Here is a 22373-nt window from a genome sequence, read left to right as displayed (position 1 = left end):
TTCTTTTTTAAGATATGCATTCGTTCTCTGCCACAGACTTGAAAAAGATTCTTTTGTAGAACTTTGCACAATTAATTTATTTTTAACTATGCATTTTGTTTCCCAGGAGTTACTTCTTTATTACGCAGTTGCTTGATATCTTTGGCTCTCTTTACTAACAATAAAAGGAGCGTGTGCCTATCTGAAAGATAATATAGCTAGGTCTGTACCCTTCCCCAACAAAAGCAGCTGTTTAAAAGCAAAAAGAAACGTACTGAGAAATGTGTTCCCCTCAAAAAAAGGTACAGAGCAGATGTTTCCATACACAGGGAAAATTGCAGTTTTCATCCTTCTATCCTTTCAGAATAACAGTATAGCCTACTCTTCCTAGTACTTAAGGTGAATTTCAATAATTAAATACTTAACATATACCCTGAGATCCATCAAGAAATTCCATGAGATTATGGGGGGAAAAGTGGAGAAAGCGGGCAGCAAAACAAAAATACAGTGTCTCTACATTGTTGTAAATATCTTCTCAGAAATTCGTGTATGCAGGCAAGGCAGAAACACTGTTTTCCAGGCAGATTTTTGGATGGTATGATCTATTGCAAGGAAATGTCTTCTGGTGCAGAGGAGTACACAACTGCATTTTATTTACTTCCCTCCTCTCAATTCTGGTACTCTTCCACTAGTGCACTATAAATCTAAGAAAGCAGTATCAATGAACTTCAAGGACAGAAAGATCAGTACCTGCCAGCTTCTCCAAAATTGAGTTTTGCCAGGATTTTCACAGGTGATGCCAGGGTTCAGAATGCATTGTGTTCCTCTGCAGATGCTAATTTATCATTTGCCCCTCTCTTTCTTTTAGAGGATATAGGGCTTGAACAACTGTGAAGCTAATAACATAACTGGTACATTTCTTGTCATTAAAATGGCCCATTTATTGTTGTCTTAAGGGTGTTCAAACTGTACTTACAAGTGGAACTTACCTTGGAGAGAAAAGGTAACAGGATGAAAATGTTCCAGGTAAAAAAAATTCTGCTCCAGATGTGCATCTTACTTTCCATAGAGTTTCTCCATCCACAGGTACTAACCAATCTTTTCCACTTCATGCACATTCCCAGAGCATTGTGCTGAATGCTGTGAAGATCCTGGCTATATGACTTTAGCCTGACAGAAGCAAAGAAAACAAACAAAAAAAGGCAAAGAGACTGCAAATAAACAACCTTTTCAATATGCTAGACATGCAAACAAGAATTTGAGGAAAGTGAGGAGTATTGCTAACATTTTAATTAAACTCCTGACCAATTTGGTGGCCTTCTATGATGGGGCTACAGAACTGATGGACAGCGGTAGAGCAGTTGATGTCATCTACCTGGACTTGTTTAAAGCGTTCGACACTGTCCCACATGACATTCTTGACTCTAAATTGGAGAGACATCAATTTGATGAATGGACCACTCGGTGGATAAAGAACTGGCTGGAGGGCCGCACACAAAGAGTTGTGGTCAATGGCTCAATATCCGGCTGGAGACCAGTAACGAGTGGTGTCCCTCAGGGATTGGTGTTGGGACCGGTCTTCTTTAACTTCTTCGTTGCTGACATGGACAGTGGGATTGAGTGCGCCCTCAGCAAGTTTGCCGATGACACCAAGCTGTGTGGTTCGGTTGATATGCTGGAGGGAAGGAATGCCATCCAGAGGGACCTTGACACACTTGTGAGGTGGGCTGATAACAACCTCATGAAGTTTAACCATGCCAAGTGCAAGGTCCTACACCTGGGTCAGAGCAATCCCAGGCACAGCTACAGGCTTGGCAGAGAAGAGATTCAGAGCAACCCTGCAGAGATGGACTTGGGGGTGCTGGTCGATGAGAAAATGAACATGAGCCAGCTTCAGTGTGCGCTTGCAGCCCAGAAAGCCAACCGTATCCTGGACTGCATCAAAAGGAGTTTGATCAGCAGGTAGAAGGAGGTGATCCTGCCCCTTTATTCTGCTCTCGTGAAACCTCACTTGGAGTATTGTGTGCAGTTCTGGTGTCCTCAACATAAAAAGGACATGGATCTGTTGGAACAAGTCCAGAGGAGGGCCACAAGAATGATCAGGGGACTGGAGCACCTCCCATATGAAGATCGGCTGAGAAAGTTGGGGCTGTTCAGCCTGGAGAAGAGAAGGCTGCATGGAGACCTCATAGCAGCCTTCCAGTATCTGAAGGGGGCCTATAGGGATGCTGGGGAGGGACTGTTCATTAGGGACTGTAGTGATAGGACAAAGGGTAATGGGTTCAAACTTAAACAGGGGAAGTTTAGATCGAATATAAGGAGGAAATTCTTTCCTGTGAGGCTGGTGAGGCACTGGAATAGGTTGCCCAGGGAGTTTGTGAATGCTCCTTCCCTGGCAGTGTTGAAGGCCAGGTTGGACAAGGCCTTGGGTGACATGGCTTAGAGCGAGGTGTCCCTGCCCATGGCAAGGGGGTTGTAACTTTATGATCTTAAGGTCCTTTCCAACCCTAACTATTCTAGTCTAGTCTAGTCTATTTTATTGTATTCTATTCTATCTTGTTTGTAATGTATATATGAAGGATGTTCATAGTCCCAGCCTTTGGGAGGTAGCCCCTAACTTACATAAAGTAGAATAAAAGTATCTGTTGCCTACCAGCTGTAGGGAAAAGGCTTCAGCCACTGCTTTTACTGCAGAATTATGAATGTAGCCAAATAGAGCATTACTCAGTTGAAAAACAAATAAAGTATTGAGTTATTTGTACAAGGCAGTTGTTGATTTTAGATACATTGCAGAGTGAGCAGATGAAAAGCTCACCATGTAATTTTACTGCTATGAATTCTCATTTAATTCAAGGGGCTTATTTTACCGAATACTTTCCTTCTATTTTATTTTTGTTGAGTTCTTTATTACTGTACAAGTCAACCCACCCTCATGCTAGCCAGAAAATAAAGAGGCATTCTGTGCTAGTGAGAGTCAGAATTTATAATTTTTTTAAGCCATCATAACAGATGTAATTTTTCAAGTTTTGTTAATGAATTTCCTGAGGAAAAAAGCAACCAACAATCCAGAATCAGATTTTTTCTTAATTTGTCTATTTACATTATGTTCACATATCTTTTATACTCAAAGAGATTTAGAATCTGTATTCACTGGGTCCTTCTTGCAAAACTGTCAGTGACCCTTCATGAAGTACTCCTTTCTCCACTTGTCAAGTACCTTCAACTCTCTTGGATGAAATAAGGAGATGCAAATTCTTTCTCAGACCCATATATAACAATATATATGGAGGCAAAACCCTATTCAAAGCAGTTTGCATGGAGTCAGAACATGAGCTCACACCCTCTTTGTCCTGTATCATTTACCTGCACAGTACAGCAGCCTCAAACAATGTTGATGGATCTGGCATAAGGAGAATGAAAAAGTTTCTTAATGAGGGCAAACTGTGGCACAGGCAGTCAAGCTATAGGATTAGATGTGAACAACTCAAATACATGGCATTGCCACCATTCCCCGTAAGTACTATAACTGAGACAGCTTGCATTGTCTTGCATTTCCCCTCCATTGCGTCCTTCAGCCAATGTAGTGATGTAGTGTAGTAAAATTAGATGGAATGATTGCAAGAAATTGGTTTGCAGGAGGCTGGGGAAAAAAGAATAATTTTTTTTCTATCACATGCCACCATAACTTTGGCAGCAGCTCCCAGGCCACACCTACATGCAAAGGCAGTTTAAGAAAGTAATGCAGGCACCCTCTCCATGCTCCTGTTCAGGCTGCTGTGCCTTTCATTTCATGCCTTTACAAACCTCCTGAGGCACATGTTCTCCAAAGCGAGAACTACTCAAATATAGCTTACGTTACCCCACAGAACATTATAAAGAGGCAAAAAAAAATTGTCAAGCAAGGTGACAAGATTTACACCAAAAATTATTTTGCAAACTCTTTGAGATGCTGTCACAACAAACCCAGAGGAAGAATTGTACTTTCTCAGCAGCCTATATTGGAGCAGGTGGCGGAAGAGCAGAAAGGGAAAAGGAAGACTCTCACATGTGCTTGGGGTGCTTTTCAGATCCTCAGCTTTGTCTGTACTTAGGCTGCTAGATGATTTATGATCACTAGTCTCTACTGCCATTGCAACTGTTCATTTCAATTCTGCATGTTCCTTGATGGGTTGGCTACATTTTCACAGATGCTATCATCACATCTTAACTGTAATAATCATCTGTTTGAGTTGTGCTGTTACTGTGCTAAGGCTACCAGCCAGCTCTTCTGTGCTGAAATGTCCAGTGCTGGTGTATAGTGCAACTGCCTGATAGCAAGCCTAGAAACTCCTTGTTAAAATGTTTCTTAACTTAGCACTTCTTTGTAGGGAGTGATTATTTCCGTGACCTGATGAGAGAAAATATGATGGAAAGAATGAGTGCCTAACAAAGCAAATAAGGGTATGGACAGATGAGTGCAAACTACAGTTAGCACAGCTTAACAAATTCCCACTTAGTAGAGAAACTGTTAAGGGACCACACCATAATTCTGATTCACTCTTATTACAAAGGAAAGTAGATTAGATTAAACCAATTTTTAGTTGAAATCATGACATTCTAATATGTAATACCTCTTGGAATTATTGGCTAGAAGCATGCACATGGGTAATTAGGAACAACTCCTTAAGTTATGAAAGCCCAATTACTCACCTCTCCCTGTTCTCTAAAGTTCTATCTGTTGCAAACCAGTGCTTGGACTACAATTTTGGTCCTAAAAAGCACTCACAGTTCTCACGTGTGCTTTACACAAATAAACAGAAATATAAAATAAAATTTTCAGCCATATGTTGTCATCCACAGCAGTCAGTAGGACCAGATCAACAGCAGTGCTTCTGCTCACAGGACGAGACCAAGGGGAATATACCTGCATCTATGCTCAGGCCTATTACAGACCCATTTGTCTCAGGGGACTTACACGAGCACAGTGTAGCTTCCTTCCTCCTTGTGCACCAAATTTCCTTTTCAAAAGGAATCCAGGTGCACAGGGGGACTGTGCATCACATTGCATTCTGACTCCCAGTTAAGCTGGGGATGTCTGTATTCTGGAGCACAAACACAGCCAGCAGTATCTTGAAAAAGACCAGCCAATATATTCAAGGCTTTGAGGTTTATTAACAGGAGATACTGCCAGCTCAGGCTGAAAATTAGCACATTCAGCAGTGACTTACAGGTTCAGGAAATGGTGGATTACATAAATTCTGTTGCTTGATTTTACTATTACCTATTTCACTTTGAGATCCCAAACAATGATTTAAGCAAACACACACACACACACACCCCCCCCCCCCGCACTGTATTTTATTTCCACAGCTCACTATGTTTAAATGAAACCAGTCTCCTCCCCCAGGTATGCACAAATGTCCTCAAAGTTATTTTACAGTAAGAAACTGGATACAACAGCCTTAAGCTTAAGGAGGAGTTGTAATCAGGGAGGACAGTCTTGTTCAGATAGCATCTACCACTTTAGCACATCAAGTAAAAAAACAAAGTTGTCTGTAGAGTGCAAGCTTTCTGTTAAGAAGTTTTTCTGCCTGATACTAGGAATTCAGTGCATACACCTCCCCTCAAACAAGTCATGAGAACATAGCTTGACTCCCCTTAACTTCTCCTTCACTGACATAGATGCTCCTGCTAAGCTGTGGTAATACTGTATCACGTGAGGCAGCACATGAGTAGAGAAAGGAAAGGGATTACTGCACTGATACGAAGCTTTTCATTAGAAGAAACCCACAGGAATATATGCAAGAGGTTCCCTAATCCCTGCACCCAGATGCAGACTAAAGCCTATCAGGCATGAATACTTCTGTGTTTACTGGAGGACAATCAGAAAAGAACCGAATTTGTAAAATTAGACCAGAAAAGACAAGGCTACCTTAGGAACCAGTGACAACGTATATCAGCTAAACAGAACATTTACCTTTTTTTTTTTTTTTTTAAACACCCTTTGTTCACTGAGGGTGCTCTTTATTTCCATGGCATTTTTACTAGCTCAGATCAGAGTTTAACCAACTGATCATGCTTTTATTGTTTCTGAAAAACAGATGTTATTGTTTAGTGGCTTTTTTAGAAATATATTAACATACATACTTGTGTAGCAGTATGTTTCTTCATAGCAGTATTTTAAAATATTACAGTAGCTTGAAATCCTGTTTAAATCACAAAATGTATAGCATGTGGACAGTGGCAGGATGAACTCCTCTATGCTGCCATTACCTGCTTTTTTATCTTACATGTTTGCAAATGCCAGTTTCTCCACTGAAAGCTGTAACACAAGTGCCAGTTCTGAGAAGCTCATGGTTCTTCCCAAACTGTTAAATGTATGTATTCACCAGCACAAAGTTACTGAGGATCTTATTGCCCTATGTGCAAATTCATCCTGGCTGAGTCAAAGGATTTTCCCATCTTTCTTGACTTGGACTGAAGGTACTGAATTCTGAATATGAAGAAATAGCTATGGTTATTACACTGAATAACATTAAAGAGCCTACAAGGTAAGCAAATGAAGCAGGTATTATAGAACGTATCAGAAAGCAAACAATATAAGCTAAACATTATAAGGTGATAATTGGTCAGTGTCTCACAAGTATGTTTCTCATTTTAAAAATCAGAATTGCTGCCTTTTTAATCTTATGAAAGTTTTAGGGGCATGATGCTCTCTGACCCTTAATGGGAAGCCAATTCTTTTTTTAGCTCAAAGAAGAATGGCACTGCTATGCAACCACTTCGTGGCCCATGTGACAAGATCTAAGCAAGGCACAGAGAAATCAGTCTTCCTGCTTTTAAACACTACTCTCATTAAGAAAAGCATCTGGAGCTAGTCTGGTTATTAAATACACTTGTAGGGAGATCACATTGCCTACGTGGCACTAAGTAAGTAGTTCTGTATCATACTTTAGAGCTGTCAAAAAACAATAACAAAAAAAAACAACCACCCCCCCAAAAACAAACAACATACCCCCCAAAACCAAACCAAAACAAACAAAACCAAACAGAAAACCAACCACCAACAACAAAAAAAAACCAAAACAACCACCCAACCCCCCCCCCCACCAACAAACCAAACACTCAACCCCCCCAAAACCACAAATAAGCCTCAGTTACCAGCTACCACTTTAACAGTGGCACCATTACAACTGCTTAGTAAACTAGTTTACTGAAAATGTCCGGCTTAAAGTAGCTGGGTTGAAATATGGAGGTGGTACACTTGCTTGCTTGTTTCCTCAACGGAGGACAGTTTACCAATCCAGTTTACAGTGTGGTTGCACAGAGATACATAGACACAAGTAAGACAGAAGATAACAGCAATACCAGGGCATCTTTTGATACTGTAGCAAGCCCATCAAGGAACTACACTTTCTACGTACCCCAAGGTATGGGGTTAAGACCTGTGACAGCAGTTTGAATACTTAGAGAAACAGAACATTGCATTTTTATAAAATCTTAAATTTACTTAGCACTTATAACACTTTACACATTACATCAAAATACCCAGGATATGACACAGGAGCCCATGTGCTAACTTGATTAACTAATAGCAGGACACTACTCTACTTAATTAATGCATCCTCTGAAGCGTAGATAGGAAAACAGAACACAGAGGAATGAAGTTTCTTGAAAACAGAAATAGAGCAAATGACAAAATATTCTTGCAGGAATATCCAGGTCCCTAGTGAGTAAAAAGGTGAAGCCCTGTATTATTCTTTAAGAAAGTGAATTTACAAGCCACATACCTTGAGGATCTATTTTTTTAATGGCTTTTAACTGCTCCCCCCACCACAACTCCAAGCCCCTTAGCACTACATAACCAAACTCAGATTTTCTTTTAGCCTTTTAACACTCCTGCTCTATTATTGTAAAGGTCATGTCCCCAAAGTAGGACCCTTCTCCTGTCCTTTCCTAACTCTGACTACTCCATCAATTCAGCACCTTTTCCTCTACCTCCCAACCCACCTGAGTATATGCAACATATACAAGATAGCTTATTCCTTTTTCAGGACAGCCAGTGTAAGGTAGTCTGATACAAGAAGGCTACCCAGGCTAGTTTTCCAAAACTCCAGGCACTCACTTTGACTGCTAATGTCAAAGACAAAGCTTGTGTATTAATGAAACTAGAAACTACTGCCTTGTCTCACATGGTGAAATCCTGCTCTGCTGGGTTTGGGAATGAAGATTAAAGACTGTGTGGTCAGAACTGAAAGGTACAAAAAACAAACACCTTCACACCAAGTAGTTACTTTTTTCTGGCCTCGACTACTAACTCAAGGAGCTGTTTCCAAGCTCACCTTAGTGATGACACACTGAATTTCATGGCTGGGCAAAGAGATATTATTCAGCCCCTCACTTGCTCCTCCATCACATATTCAAGAAACAGAACCCGAATAGCAACTAAAGGCTTGGTATATTCAGTCGAGATTAAAGGCTGCATGTTCAAATAGGCACTAACTTGGGTGAGTTGGTTGAATTCTCCCTACAGTTGTTTTATTCTGGGAACCCCACAATGGAGAAAAGAATTCTTTTGATATTCACATTTCAAAGAGCACACTTTTGTGAATGTTTTCAGTAGAAGATGATAGCACTACTGATTTATATAGACTGTGTACACATGCATATGCACAAACATACATGCACAGCATATACATAAGTATATGTAGACCTGTCTGTAACAAAGAAGGAGATCCTTTCATTTTGCCTTTTTTGCTTCTCGCTCCAGGAATCTATCCTTGATCTTGACAGAACTGATAGTTTATAATGAATACTTTTCCAGCTTTCATGACTGGCATCACAGAAACACCTGGGACCAAGATTTGTTCACTGCGGGTTTGTTTATTTATTTTTTAGACATAGTTACTGTGCTGTTTGCCTCTAATAAACATTTTTATTGTGTTTAAATATTTTATTGGTTCAGGCAAAAACAAAGCAAAAGAAAACAAACAAGTGAACAAGAAGGTCTGCTGTGCTTCTACAAGTGGAAAGAGACCCTGAAAGGATAAACTGGGCCAAAGTCACAATACATGCCACTGACTGCACTGCAGACAGTCACACAACTACACATGACATAGAGTATCGCCTCATTTTCCCTTTAGTTACCTACATAGAGAGACACAGGAAAATGGTGATAACTCTCAAGAAAACCCTGATTCCTATTTAAAGTACTTGGATGGTGCTCAGAAATGTGGCATTCACTTTGTATTATACTCATCTCTACAACAACCCTGTGAGGTTCTGAATACATTATTCTCATCTAACAGGAACCAATAAATTAAAAGGGTAAATGATCTACTGAGGGTGACACCAGAAACTTCTGTCAAAGCTCCAAGAATTTCACATTTTGGACTACAGCATCTTTTGTTGCATCAGTTTAGATACAGCTGGTAACAATCCCATGAATAATATCAAAAGGTGAAATAAAACATCAGATGTACAGCACAGTAAAACGTATACCTGAAGAAGAAATTTAAAGATGCAATACTCCATTAATTTTATATGAAGGAACCAAGTCATCGCAGTCAGATAACATTCAGGATCTACACCGATGTGGTCAGACTTCCTTTGTCATTATGACATCCCTTCCTACTTTCTTTCTTTGTATTTGCCTGCTTAAGATTTGCAACCTCTTGAATTAAGCTATTAGACTTAAAACTGCCTATTCCAGGATTTTAACTATTTCCAATTACAACTACTCTTCTAGGTAAATTATAGAGATTAGAAATAGAACTACCTGAAAAAGTATGATTTGTTTTAGTTAATCTGTTTACAAATGCTCTTGACTAGCTCTGTAAACAGAGAAAAAATTGAAGAATCAAATATCTCACAAAATTAAGAACATGTGTTCTATAGGTGAGGCTTTGTTATTTAATCTAAATATAGAACGTTTAACCTAAAGTTAAAGCCTTGGTTTGCTATCTTCTTTGCACATATGAAAAATTCATGTTAAATTGTCTTAAAACACAATTAGTGATCAATGTCTTATTTGATAACCTCTTTGCAAAAGTATAAACTCCACACAAGGTAGAAAACAGTGAAGAGTCACTTCTTTGTATGCATGCAGATTAACACAAAGAGGCTATTTTGAGGCCACTGAAACGCTTACATGAAAGTGCTAGTGCTTATGTAGGCAGTTCAAGAGAGCAACTATGGAGTCCGCAAACCTCAACATCCCCCTATAGTCTGCTGCTCCAACTGAGTGTAGAGAGGTATAGCATACTACAGAGCATTTTTGCTTCTTGCAGTAGTACCCTGTGTTTTAGTCTAGCCCATCTCTGGAAAGAAGCTTCACTGGAAGTTCAATCAATTCCACAGCTTCAGATGTGTTTAAAACCAGCATACATGAAAAGGTGAATAAAAGGGAGCCTGACCCAAACTGACCAAAGGGGTATTCCATACCACAGCACTTCATGCCCAGTATATAAACTGGGGGAAATCACCCAGAAGGCCCAGATCGGTGCTCAGATCAGGCTGGCTATCAGTTGGCAGGTGGTGAGCAACTGTATTCTCTCTCCCTGTTATTTCCCTTATCATTATTATTGGTGGTAGCAGTAATGGTTTTGTGTTATACCTTAGTTACTGGACTGTTTTTATCTCAACCCATGGAAGTCACATTCTTTCAATTCTCTTCCTCAACCCTCTGGGAGAGGGGGTAGGGGGAAGACGGGAGGAAGTGAGCAATCAGCTGCATGGTTCTGAGTTACTGGCTGGGCTTAAACCGTGACACACTAAAAACTCCAATAACTAGCCAGGAATTTCACAGAACTCAAGTTAGGGTAATAGCATGCTTTGACTTCTGTTGCATATCAGCTCTTTCTGGACATGTATTTTGAGAAGAACAAAATAACCAGGTGGGATCTCAGGAAAAAGGGAATCACTTCCCAGTTCTGGCACATTTTAAACAAATAGTTTAATCTTCAAGTCTTAGCTTCCCAGCAGTAAAATACAGGTACCAGTTCATTTATTCTGTTCTCATTTACATAGGTTGTAAATGCTGAAGGGCAGAGGCCATCTCTTATTATGGATTTGTGTAGTGTCTAATACAATAGAGGTATGAACACAGCAGGACCTTTAAGAGCTATCTCATGTTTGAAGTACATTCAAAAATATATTGTTCCATGCTGTGTATGTCTCCCAGAGCTTATTACAGCAACAGCTAAATAAAGGATTCACAAGCACTGAGCATAATTTAGTGCCAGAAATTAAGGGGTCAAGAAAAGTATCTATTAACACTTGCCTGTCTTCATTCCTTCCCTACATAGAATGCCAGCATTACAGCATGTGGAGAGAGGATAAACAAAATCTAGATCTGGTCTTGGTTAATAAAGAATAATAAAAAGCTCTTAAGAAATCGCAATCCAAGTTCTTCAGCCCTAAATTGCCCCCCATCCCCCCCCAATAAATAAAAAAAAAATCCATAAATTGGCATTAATGAAGAACAATCCTTTTGCTTTGTCTGGCAGGAAGAGCTACGTTTTCTAAGGGAGAAATACACAACAATCTAGAAATCCTATTAATAACATTAGAGTCCTGAACTTTAATTTATTAATGAATGGACATGCACCCATGCTGTAATCATGAATTTCAGCATTGCCTTTGATGCTTCATTGGTCACAAAGCTCTTACAAACTGTTTGAAGTGTCTGGCTGTGTAATAATGATTTATAATTCTCTTGAACCAAAGCAAAATTTGCTAGTAAAAATCATTTTTGAAATAAAAAATAAATTGTGACTGGAGGGTCTGGGTTTGTTTCAAAAAGAGATCACCCACAAGCAGCAAATTATTTAAAAAGCCACTGGTTCTAGTGTTTTGAGATAGGGAGCGTACAACTCAGAATTTCAAAGTAGTGTTAATTAAGATCAGTTTATTAAAATGTCAATCTTTTTAACCAAAAAATTCTCTACCATGGATACTAGCTGCAAGTTCCTTTATGTTCAACTTTTCATGAAGAAAATTATTTTTCCTCGTACCATATATTCAGCTTTATCCCTTTCCCTACTCCTCCTTCCTTCCTCGCCCCTTTTTGCTGGGGTTTACCTGCAGAATAAGTAGTCTTCATATGTTTGTCAGATTAATGCTTCTTTCCTCCCCCTCATCCTACCAGAAAGGTCTCCGAATTATGTTAAAACAGATTTTTTAAAAAATCTTAAAAAATGTTAAGGTTTTATGACCTTTTCAGGTCATTTTCCTTTTCTGCTCAGTCCAATGCCCACCAGAATTTTTTTTTCTTTTTACTTCAGAACAATGCGGATCAGGCCCATATTTTAAATTCATTTCATAGCTTTATTATCATGAGCGCTTCCATTCCAAGACTTTTCTCAAAAAGCAGAAGGCAAAGGAGTGGACAGAAATGAAGCTGGCAAGAATGTCCTTATCACTCTCAAAAGTTTTGGCAAAAATATTTAGCAGAACAGTCCAATATTACAAAAAAGTCTGCCAAGGAAAAAAGAATGGACATTGTACAACTGGAGACATCCCTCTGCATTACTCAGGATACTGGAGCCAAAGACAATGGCGGGGAGGGGGGAGGGAAGGCTTTGGAAAAACATCTTAACTTTCCTCAAGTTCTTCCAAGTCCTCACACCAAGTAAGGGGCTTTATTTTGCAAAATATTGTCATTCCTACTCTGAATACATACTAGCTGTGAAAAGCGAGTCAGGTAATTAACTGTTTAGGGTATATGTTGTAGCTGATCTGCTCACACCAGCTGTGGAGACAAGCAGAGTGATTCTTCCCTGGCCTAAGATAATGTTTCTTCTGCTTATGCTAATACAGGAAGGGGAACTGAATTTATTCACAGGTAAGCAGCCTGTAACCATATGCAACACTTGCATGTGGCTGCAATCATACTCCCATTAAGTATGCCTGTGTTATATTTAGTTCAGATTTTAGCAAAAGGAACCTGGTGAAGGCAAGAGCAAGGTATCAGCTTCCCTTGAGACAAGTACCAAAAATAGTTAGGTGTTCACAAAACCAGAAGCACCATATAATGAATAAGCTTGTAAGCATCCAAAACCACATCTTAGGTGCCACTGTTACAGCGGTCAGTTCACAGACAACCAAGACTCTTTGAGACCTTTCATACAGCCTGTTTTCCTCCAGAGGCAGATAACATCACTTTGGTTAAAGGGTATAACTGATGTCTTCTTACACTGTTAAATTACCAAAACCCAACCCCACTGGCTTTAACTGGTCTTTGTGTAAATTTATCTAAAATGTCTATTGCTACACTTATACTCCATAAAGATTAAATCCATTTCTTCTGTATTAGAACCAGGTGCAATAAGAGTTTCTACCCAAATTTCTGAGTTTAAGTCATGGAAAAGCATCACAGAATAAGTTCCTACTCTGCTTCCCATGGAAGAACAAGGACTCTGACGATCACTGGTTGATTCAAGAGAATTGATGTATGACAGAAAGCACTGAAGTCTTGGATCCATCATTGCAGGGAAGAACTGTTCTCACAGATACCGTGTTTCTTATATGGTAGTGTATCCCAGATCATAAATTGTTTAACCAGCTATCTTCTGACAGGTTTCTAGCTTGTAAAGGGAAAATTCCTTTTCTGCTGATTTCCAACAGGTTTCCCTATACAGACCTTGCTTGCTTGGGCATAGTCACAGCTCAGTATAATGTAAATAAACCTTCAAACAGTCTGTTAATTTAGCTTCCTCTCACTGAAGTTAATGCAATTCTTGCCCAGAAGAAGAATCTCAGTCCTTTCACTTTGAGACTAAACATTTCCTGCCTCTACTCCAAGCCTTTTTTTTTTTTTTTTTTCCTGTGTAGAAGAAAGCAACTAAGCCTGGCAAAATGCTTTATCAATTTACAGTCCAAAAAACAACAAAATACGTTAGCCAAAATAACAAGCCACCATTTGCAAAGTATGATCTGTAAGCACATTCCCTAAAGCTGTTTATTGAATTTGAGGGGAAAAAACAAAACAAACCCTAACCCAACAAAAATACACAACAAACCAAAACATTAAAAATAATACACCTAAAACCTGTAGGAAGTAAATTATGCAACTCCTCCCATGATATCATGGGGACAGGGGAACGGAGCAATCCACATTAAAATCTGACAAACATAGCAAAACTAAGCTTCCAGTTGAACTCTGCTTTCACTAAAGGTACAAAATTCTATTGTCCATCTTTCCAAAACTTTCTTCATAATACATTTTTGATAGCTGCTCCTACATTATAATAAACACTTTGCAAAGACTTTAGAAAATTACTTTTATTATAGTTATTACTAAATTATACGTACTAATAGTTCAAATCTGGTTTCACTGCAAATACCTGCAAAGGACTTTATTGCCATTTGAAATGCTACAAACCAAATGCCAGTCAAACAGTCAAGCAGCCTGTTTTCCAAAATCAAGACAGAGCATAAGCAGATAATTAATTGTTTAGAAAGCAAACCAACCAGATACAGAATAATTTGGCCATATTTTAAAATTCCAAGATGTTAGCAGTTTGGGTTGTTGTTTTTTTTAACTATTACGTATCTGTAATTTTTCATTTATATTTCTGCATGTTTAGATATTTTATATATTCATTTCTTTACATGTCTTTATGCAGAAACATGTCACACTTATATGTATAAACACTATGTGTGTAAAAATAATAATTCATATCATGGTTATATAGAAAGATGAAGCATCCAAATCCCTTCTGATCACATGAATTGATTAATAGCAGTAGAAGTAAGAGAATGAAGACCATTATAACGAGATCCCTAATTCCAGTAAAATACAATACTGACACAGTAATCTAACAACTGTAACATTTATAAAGGCACCAAGGAGCTAGTCTGTGTGAAATCACATTTGAATACATCATCTACACAAAAAAGTTAAGCCAATACAACAGGTTTTACAGAACTAGGATAGCCTTATCTAGATAAAACGGGGATGAACCAGAGGTGCCTTAAAGATACCAATGCATTGAAGCCAAATATCACTTGTTTGAGCACCATTAGGCAAGCACAAAGAGACACTGTAAGCAGGATATGCTTAACTGAATAATATAATGCAATTTTCATTGATTAAACACACATAAAATACAATAAGGATTTAACAAGTTATAAAGCCAAGTGTTACAGCTAACCATCCCAGTAAGTCAGCTGCTGTCCTGGGTTTAGCAGTAGCAGTTATTTTTCTCTTTTTTGGTAGCTGGTGCACTGCTGTGTTTTGACTTTCAGCTGGGAACAGAGCTGAAAAACAATGATGTTTTGGTTTGGCCAAGGACGCTCTGGGCCTCATGCTCTGCCAGGGAGGAGGGAAACTGGGAGGAAGCAGAGACAGGACACCTGACCCAAACTGACCAAAGAGGTATTCCATACCACAGCACGTCATGCCCAGGGGGTAACTGGGAGTTACCCGGAAGGGCTAGGGGACTGCAGGGTTGGAGGAGGGATCGGTCGGTGCTTGGTCGGGCTAGGGGGTGAGTTATCGGTCGGCTGGTGATGAGGTGTTGTATTCTCTTCCCTTGTTATTTCCTTTATCATTATTCTTATTGGTGGCAGCAGTAGTGATTTGTGTTATACCTTAGTTACTAAACTGTTCTTATCTCAACCCGTGGGAGTTGCATTCTTTTTGATTCTCCTTTCCGTCCCTCCGAGAATAGGGGAGGGCAAGAAGGGGCGGGGGGGGGGGGGGGGGAATGAGTGGACAAGCTGTCTGGCATTGGTTAAACCACAACAGCTGCTCAGTGTTCCCAGTTCAGGCAGGTAATAATCTGCCTCTGAGCTCCCTAGAAGGCTTTCCGAGCCTGCCTGAGTTGCCACCTTTTACCAGCTCCATCAATACAGACTCTGCCCCTGCTTCCTGACACCCCTTTTCCTTTTAGGATTCTACACCTTTCCATGCTGGCTTTTTTCTCTAGAACAAATGACCCTGTCTCAACAACTATGAGTCTGCCCATGTTTTATACTTTTCTCTTTACAGATTTTTATCACAGGTCTTCTTTAGCAGCTATAGTTCAGATTAAGCAGCTATGCTCCATTAGAGCTGGGCCCTGAATCCGTGGTGTGCAGGGAATTTCACAAACACACACACACACACACACACACACACACACACACACACACACAAAAAAAAAAACCCACAGAATCTTATAGCAAGAGCTGCAGGCAGGGCACTACACATCTCTGACAAATCCAAGTCTCCAGTATAAAATGGTCTAGAATTTTGCAGGGATATAGATGTCAACACTGTGAAATCAGCTTCTGGTTATACACAGCAGCTTTCATGACAGCATGTTTAGTATAGCTGTGTTCAGGGATTACAATGAAGTAACACAATGATATATCGTATCTTCAACTTCTAAACTAGCTTACTTCACCAACCTGGAGCACACTGCCATTGGACTCTGCAGTCTCCCTTGAGACTTCATGAGTTATTAAGCAAAGCCAAATAACTCATTTATAATAGCACATTATACAAAAAAATTTAAGATGTTCAGCTGGATCTCACTGGGGAGAGCAGTGTCATGTGGTAGATTTACACCATCTTCAGGACCTTTTTTTTTTTTTTTTTAATTGAAAAAGGGAGGATTGTCATGTAACTAAGTGAAGAGATCTATGAAATTTAAGCAAGGAGTCAAAACTCCATCCTACATTATTGCACAAACTCAGTGTAATGAAGCAATTTACTCACAAGTCCACCCACAGTTAGTACCATAGAATCACACAATGTTTAGGTTTGGAAGAGACCTTAAAGATCATCCAGTTGTGACCCCCCGCCACGGGATCAATATATTACTGTCTAGATGTCAAACTGAGGACAGACTGGACAGACTTAGCTTCTCTGTGCATCTCTGGAAAATGAGAAAAAAAATACTTCCCCTTTCAAAACACATCCTCTGAAGTATGGTACCTTAACATTTCTTTAACACTTACAGATTCTCAGGTAGAATGTATTGGCATTATGTAAGTCAAAGTATTAATCTATTATTACCTATTTAACACCTTGTTAAACATTACTTAACCCACTACCATAAACCAAATACATCCCCATTAAGTTAAATATTGCTAATGCACTATTGTTTAAATTAAGCACTAGTTTAAGCAGCAGTAAATGTCATTCACTGTCATTAGGGTAAATTGGTTCCCTGGGCAACATACCAGGAATGCAGGTGTCCTGATTACGGGTCCTCATTAAATACAGTACACTATTTCTTCAAAAATGGAACTCAAGCTGATTGTGACAAGAAAAAAAAAACAACACAAAACACTTCCCCCCCCCCAAAAAAAAAACCAAGCCACACAATAACAACAACAAAAAAAGCCAGAAAGAAAAAAACAAAAAACAAAACAAACCCCCAAAACCCACAACCCCCCACTGTTTCTTTTTGCAACAAGGCAGGATGCACAAACACAACTACCAGAACATACACATCCTCATCTCCCTACAGCATTTACAGATCTCTTTGCAGAACAATGTTTGCCAATTGTGTCATGGTTTAGTCACAGGCCCTGAGCACAGAAGAATCTCTACCCAGATAGGGATCTATGCGAGACAAGAAACTATTGAAGCCAGGCATCCTCCTGCAGAGAGCTCTTTATGTGACTGAAACCTTGAAGCAGATAAGGCTCCACACAGATGGAAGTACTGCTCCTATAGCAAATTGCGGGACTAGAGCTTGAGATGATAATCGCTTTCTATTCATCAAGGATTGTGTCTTCTGTAAAGACCCTAGTATCCCTCAGGGGGCTAAATAATAACAACGTGTACTGTATCTCGCATACCTGAAGTATTACAGATCAGCTGTACTAACACATTCATATTCTTATTGCATTTTTCAGTTACTAATGTGACCAAATAGCCTAAAGTGTAGTAGCTTAATAACCATAAAAAAACCCCGCAGATTTACAAAAACGTGCTACTTTTCTTTCCTTTTTAAAAGAAACCCAGGCTTTGAAATAGTAACTTCAGTATTTATAGTTCTGTTCAGTGAGGGATTCATGCATTGGAAGAGTTAAGAAGTGACAGTAGTGCTGAGAATCATATGAACTGCTCCTGTTAGTAACTACTTTATGGAACTGAAGGACAGCTGGTGATCCTTGCCTTGGGGTTAGCAATCCGATATCTATTTCAGAGGGTTTTTTTCTTCACAATATGAACCCTATACAACATTTACATAATGCAACACACTTGCATTCTTCTGCTGGGCCTCAGAATTTAGATTAGTAACAGAAACATGAGTTACATTGGTTAAACAATATAGATGTCATCCATTAAAATATTAGTTTTACTCATTGTTCCAGTGCAACCTTTTAAATAGAACATTTTCAGTCTGGAGAGGTAGTTCCTTCCACACAGCTCTTTCTAATAAAGTCTAATATGTAGACTGAATGACATCAAGAGGTTTATTGATTATACCTTCTATTGGTAATGAAAACCAAGGCAATTCATTCTATGGAACCTAGAGTGAAGCACAAATATTATGACTTTAAAATGTGACTTTGCAATAAACATTAAAGATTTGTATGTTAAGAAGCAACTAAGACACTGAAATTAAAAAAGGGATCATACAAAGAATGAAAACATCCCACAGGTGTAAACTCACTAGCTGTATGAGCGCGTGCATATGTAGAGAAGAGCAGCTTGAGAGAACTGTGCTCCTTCATTAGCCATTACTGAGGCCCTCAAAGCAGCATCATATGCTAAGATGTCAAAATGATGCTCTCCTTCCCCCTCATTCATCTTAACTAGCGAAGCAAATAATCAGGCAACAAATTTATGACAAAAATATAGTAAACCTTACACAAAAGTTTACCTGTAAGCTTTTATATGCATAAGAGATACAAGGAGGATTCTGAAGGTGACTGCTATGAGTAAGTTTGGTTGAAGAGCATTATACTTTGAAAGCAGGTAAGTCATTTTACTCAACTCTCACCACTGCTTGAGCTCTGTCAAATGCATACAGCAAAACCACAGAAAAAATTAAGAATTGCCTAGTTTTGAATTTTAAGCTTGAAAATCATGTGTCTTTATGAAAAGATTTTCTGAGACTCATGAACAACACACACGATTTTAGGTATGTCAAGCCTGAGTAGTGAGTGACAAGAGGATGCTACTATAGAAAATCTTACACATTTTGCCAGTGTCTTAACATGCAGGTAGCTAGATGTTGGAGGGAGCTCCATCTCCTCAGATACTGGGAAATTCTGCTGTCAATTGTAATATATTGTTAATGGAATCTAGCATTGCCAAACACAAACAGTTAGAAAACTTAAGCCAAATCATGAAACTGAACTAGAAATTGTGAATTTGAAATATACTCAATATGTATGTCTTCCCACTGACTCTCATTTTTAAGATTCACATCACATTCACATTATCACTTTGAGATATTCATGGGAAACAACAAAAAAGGAAAAAAAAAGGAGAGAAACAGAGAGGGGGGGGAAAGAAAGCTTCTTGTCTCCAGAGTTAGAGAGATGAAGAAAACTAGTAAGTGAAGTAGTAGCAGCTGACAGAAGAGCCTGTTCTCCCCAAACAAGTCCTTTAGACTATTTAGTTCACTATTTATTGAGCGAACACTATGTTTGTAGCGCCTCCAGGAGTGCAACTGCAGTTCACAGAGCTACACGGGAAACAGTTTGCTGATAGAGCTGCACTAACAGCGTACACGGTAGGCCAGGCCAGAAGCATTCATACAGTATTCCAGTCACAGTTCAGCAAAGCAAGCTCAGTGCTGCATTAATTTCACAGCCGTGGATACTTGAAGTTTTTTAAAGTTAAATTTAATTTTAGCTAAGAGATGCTATATATAAAGAGTATAGCACATTCTATTAATTTCTTACAATGTCAGTTCCTTATGTAATTCGGAACAGTCCCTTTTTTCTTCATCTTTGCATTCATCTGTCTGATTGCAGAAAATGATGTGGGTTTTTTTGTTGATTTCATTTAGGGTTTGTTTCTTTTTTTTAAATTAGATATATGGGAAATACTCGAGAGAAAGCTAAGCTATGAGTGGTGTTTGCAGGCACAAAACTAACAAAACATACTACAAATGTATAAGACAGCTGTTGAAATCTAGAACTTGCAATATTCCCTGTGTACTGAAGCCACCCACTGCTATGGAAGAGGCTTACAAGCAGAGATGTGATTGGAATTTTCACCCTTTGCATAAAAAAATTGAGAGGTTTGGTGCAAACCATCCTAGAAGTTTAGTGCTGATGCAGCCTCTCCCTACAGCAGAAATAACAGTAGTATTGGTAAAATATGGTAACATTATTTATTTACTAAGTAGAAATCTTAATATAAATGCAGAGATAGCCTACAACTTAAAGTAGCAGTTTACACTCAGATTTCTATAAACAAATTCATGTGAGAACCTGCCAAAAAAAGTCACAGAGATTATTGTACCTGGTTAAACTACTTATAACTTAACCAAAGAAGAAATAGTAGCTACATAATAGACAGACCATATAACTTGAAAACAAAGGACTGAAAGAACAGAAATGGGCAAAGGACACGAAGATAAACACAGGAAGGTCATTTCTGTAAATGAGGAGGGAAAAAAAAACACCAAAGCCCAATACTCTCTTTCTCAGTAATATTTTATTAGTGGCTCCTCCCACGATGGGCCTTACCAACAATGCAGCCACTTGGAATACATTCAGCCACGACTTTTTCAGACAAAGAAAAGAAGTGGAAGAAAAAAAAGAGACATACACAGTAGAATGCCATGTGGAACAAGAGCGTCTACCACTTCCACTGCTAAATGCTGATGGCTTTTGTATTTGTGCTTATGGGCAGGAAATCCTAGCGCATTTGCCAAGGGAGCACATCACACTGTGATTATGGAAGGAGGTGATACCCATCTGCCTTATTCCCATAACAACTCAGGCTACTTTCAGAAAATACATGGAAGAGTTCAAGAAGACTACATTGTGTGAACACAGTTCTATTGGAATGCAATCAGTATGCCTATTTACTGTGAGAACACTCAAATTATTTCCATACCTGGTGTTTGTTTGTTTGTTGGGGGTTTCTTGTTGTGGTCATCCCATTTCCCTGCTCCCTCACCCAGATGTACTGTATCCCTGTGTTTCCTGCTGCTCTGAAGAGGTGCAGAATTTCTGACCTGCTCTGAAGAGGTGCAGAATTTCTGACCTCAATGCATTTTTTGCTCGATAATGGATTGGTATGCACTAAAAACCTACCGCATCCCACCAGGTGATAAAAATTGCTCCAAACAGTTGAAAAGCTAGCACTTACGAATACTTGATTACAGAATGTATTTCCAAACTTAACAATCCCTCAGAACAGTGTAAGTTTTTCTGAACCTGGACAACCATTGAAACTTTTGCAGTGGCCTCCTCCTGCAACATGGCATCAATAACAGTGGTCTGAGTTCTTACATACAAGAGCCCCCTGTTCCAGAACAGGGGCAGAACAAGACTCCAACGAATAGCAAAGTACGGGCTTACTTTTCTCAAGAAAAAGAATGTGGCTGAATTTGACCATAGGTCTACAGAAGTGCCAGGAATTACACCCACCTCCAAATGCTGAACATCTAGTCCCAGCTCCCCTTTCAAATGAACTGGGACAGGGCAGGCTTGTGGTTGGAACATACTGCATTTATGGCTCGCCCCAATTCTCACAAAAGAAAGCAGTTCTCTATGCTGTGGTACAGTCAGGGCTGGCACTAGGAGAATGGCTGAGCCATAAATCAGTCCCCTCCTCCTTCCTTGTGCCAAACTCTCTGCACAGCAGAGAAGAGAAACTGAACCCTGCTCCTTTCATATTCTAGAGGGCCTACATCCTAATTCATTAGTCAAAGATGTCTTGTTGCCTTTCCCTGGCCCTTACCCACCTATGGTGATTATACATCATGCATGCTTTGAAACCTCTCATTTACTCACTCATTCACAGACCAACTTTGCTCATAGCTTTGTACAACACTCCAGATGAGCTGGAACAGTTAGCTGGGAATCAAACACTATGCACAACACAGGAAATCTATGATTGGAAAATAAATAAATAAATAGATAAATAATTGCTGGGCTTGCAACCAAGACAAATGCCATAAACGATGGTGTTTGCAATATCACACTGCATGTTTCAGTACTTGAAGTCATACAGTATATACTTTACTGATCGATTTGCATACCATATCGATCTCAAGGGCTGTATAATGCATTTGATTTGTGGCACTTCTGCATAATTTTCTGATTAAGTTACTTATTTAACCTATTGACCTTTACTGTTAATTAAAGAGCCTATGTAAATGTTGAGCCGTAATCAACTTGCACACTACCAAGTTGAATTTACATCTCGTGGAATTTACTTACTCTAAGGTTTTACACTGACACTGTGTGGTGTGCAATGGACATTTTCATCTTTTGCAGTTGAA

The 22373-nt window shown here is 39.1% G+C and overlaps 2 long non-coding RNA genes across 3 annotated transcripts in view; one reads left to right on the top strand and one right to left on the bottom strand.

Annotated features, from left to right (window-relative positions):
• Nucleotides 1–22373, top strand: part of LOC133226503 (uncharacterized) — a 474252-nt gene that overhangs the window by 166294 nt on the left and 285585 nt on the right. The window lies entirely within an intron of this gene.
• Nucleotides 3078–12015, bottom strand: LOC133226639 (uncharacterized). Of its 2 annotated transcripts, none has more exons than XR_009729602.1 (3): nucleotides 11973–12015; nucleotides 4025–4366; nucleotides 3078–3379 (listed from the first exon to the last, which is right to left on the bottom strand). It is a non-coding gene; the product is annotated as an uncharacterized LOC133226639 (long non-coding RNA). The 2 variants fall into 2 exon arrangements; XR_009729601.1 differs by lacking the exon at nucleotides 11973–12015 and adding an exon at nucleotides 6106–6226.

The sequence above is a fragment of the Neopsephotus bourkii genome, unplaced genomic scaffold (assembly GCF_033783945.1).
Source record: "Neopsephotus bourkii isolate Nb327-2 ecotype Australia unplaced genomic scaffold, CSIRO-AGI_Nbou_v1 NB_1792, whole genome shotgun sequence".
NCBI lineage: Eukaryota > Metazoa > Chordata > Aves > Psittaciformes > Psittacidae > Neopsephotus > Neopsephotus bourkii.
Note: the sequence above shows the minus strand (reverse complement) of the source record. Positions and strands in the feature narration are given on the sequence as shown.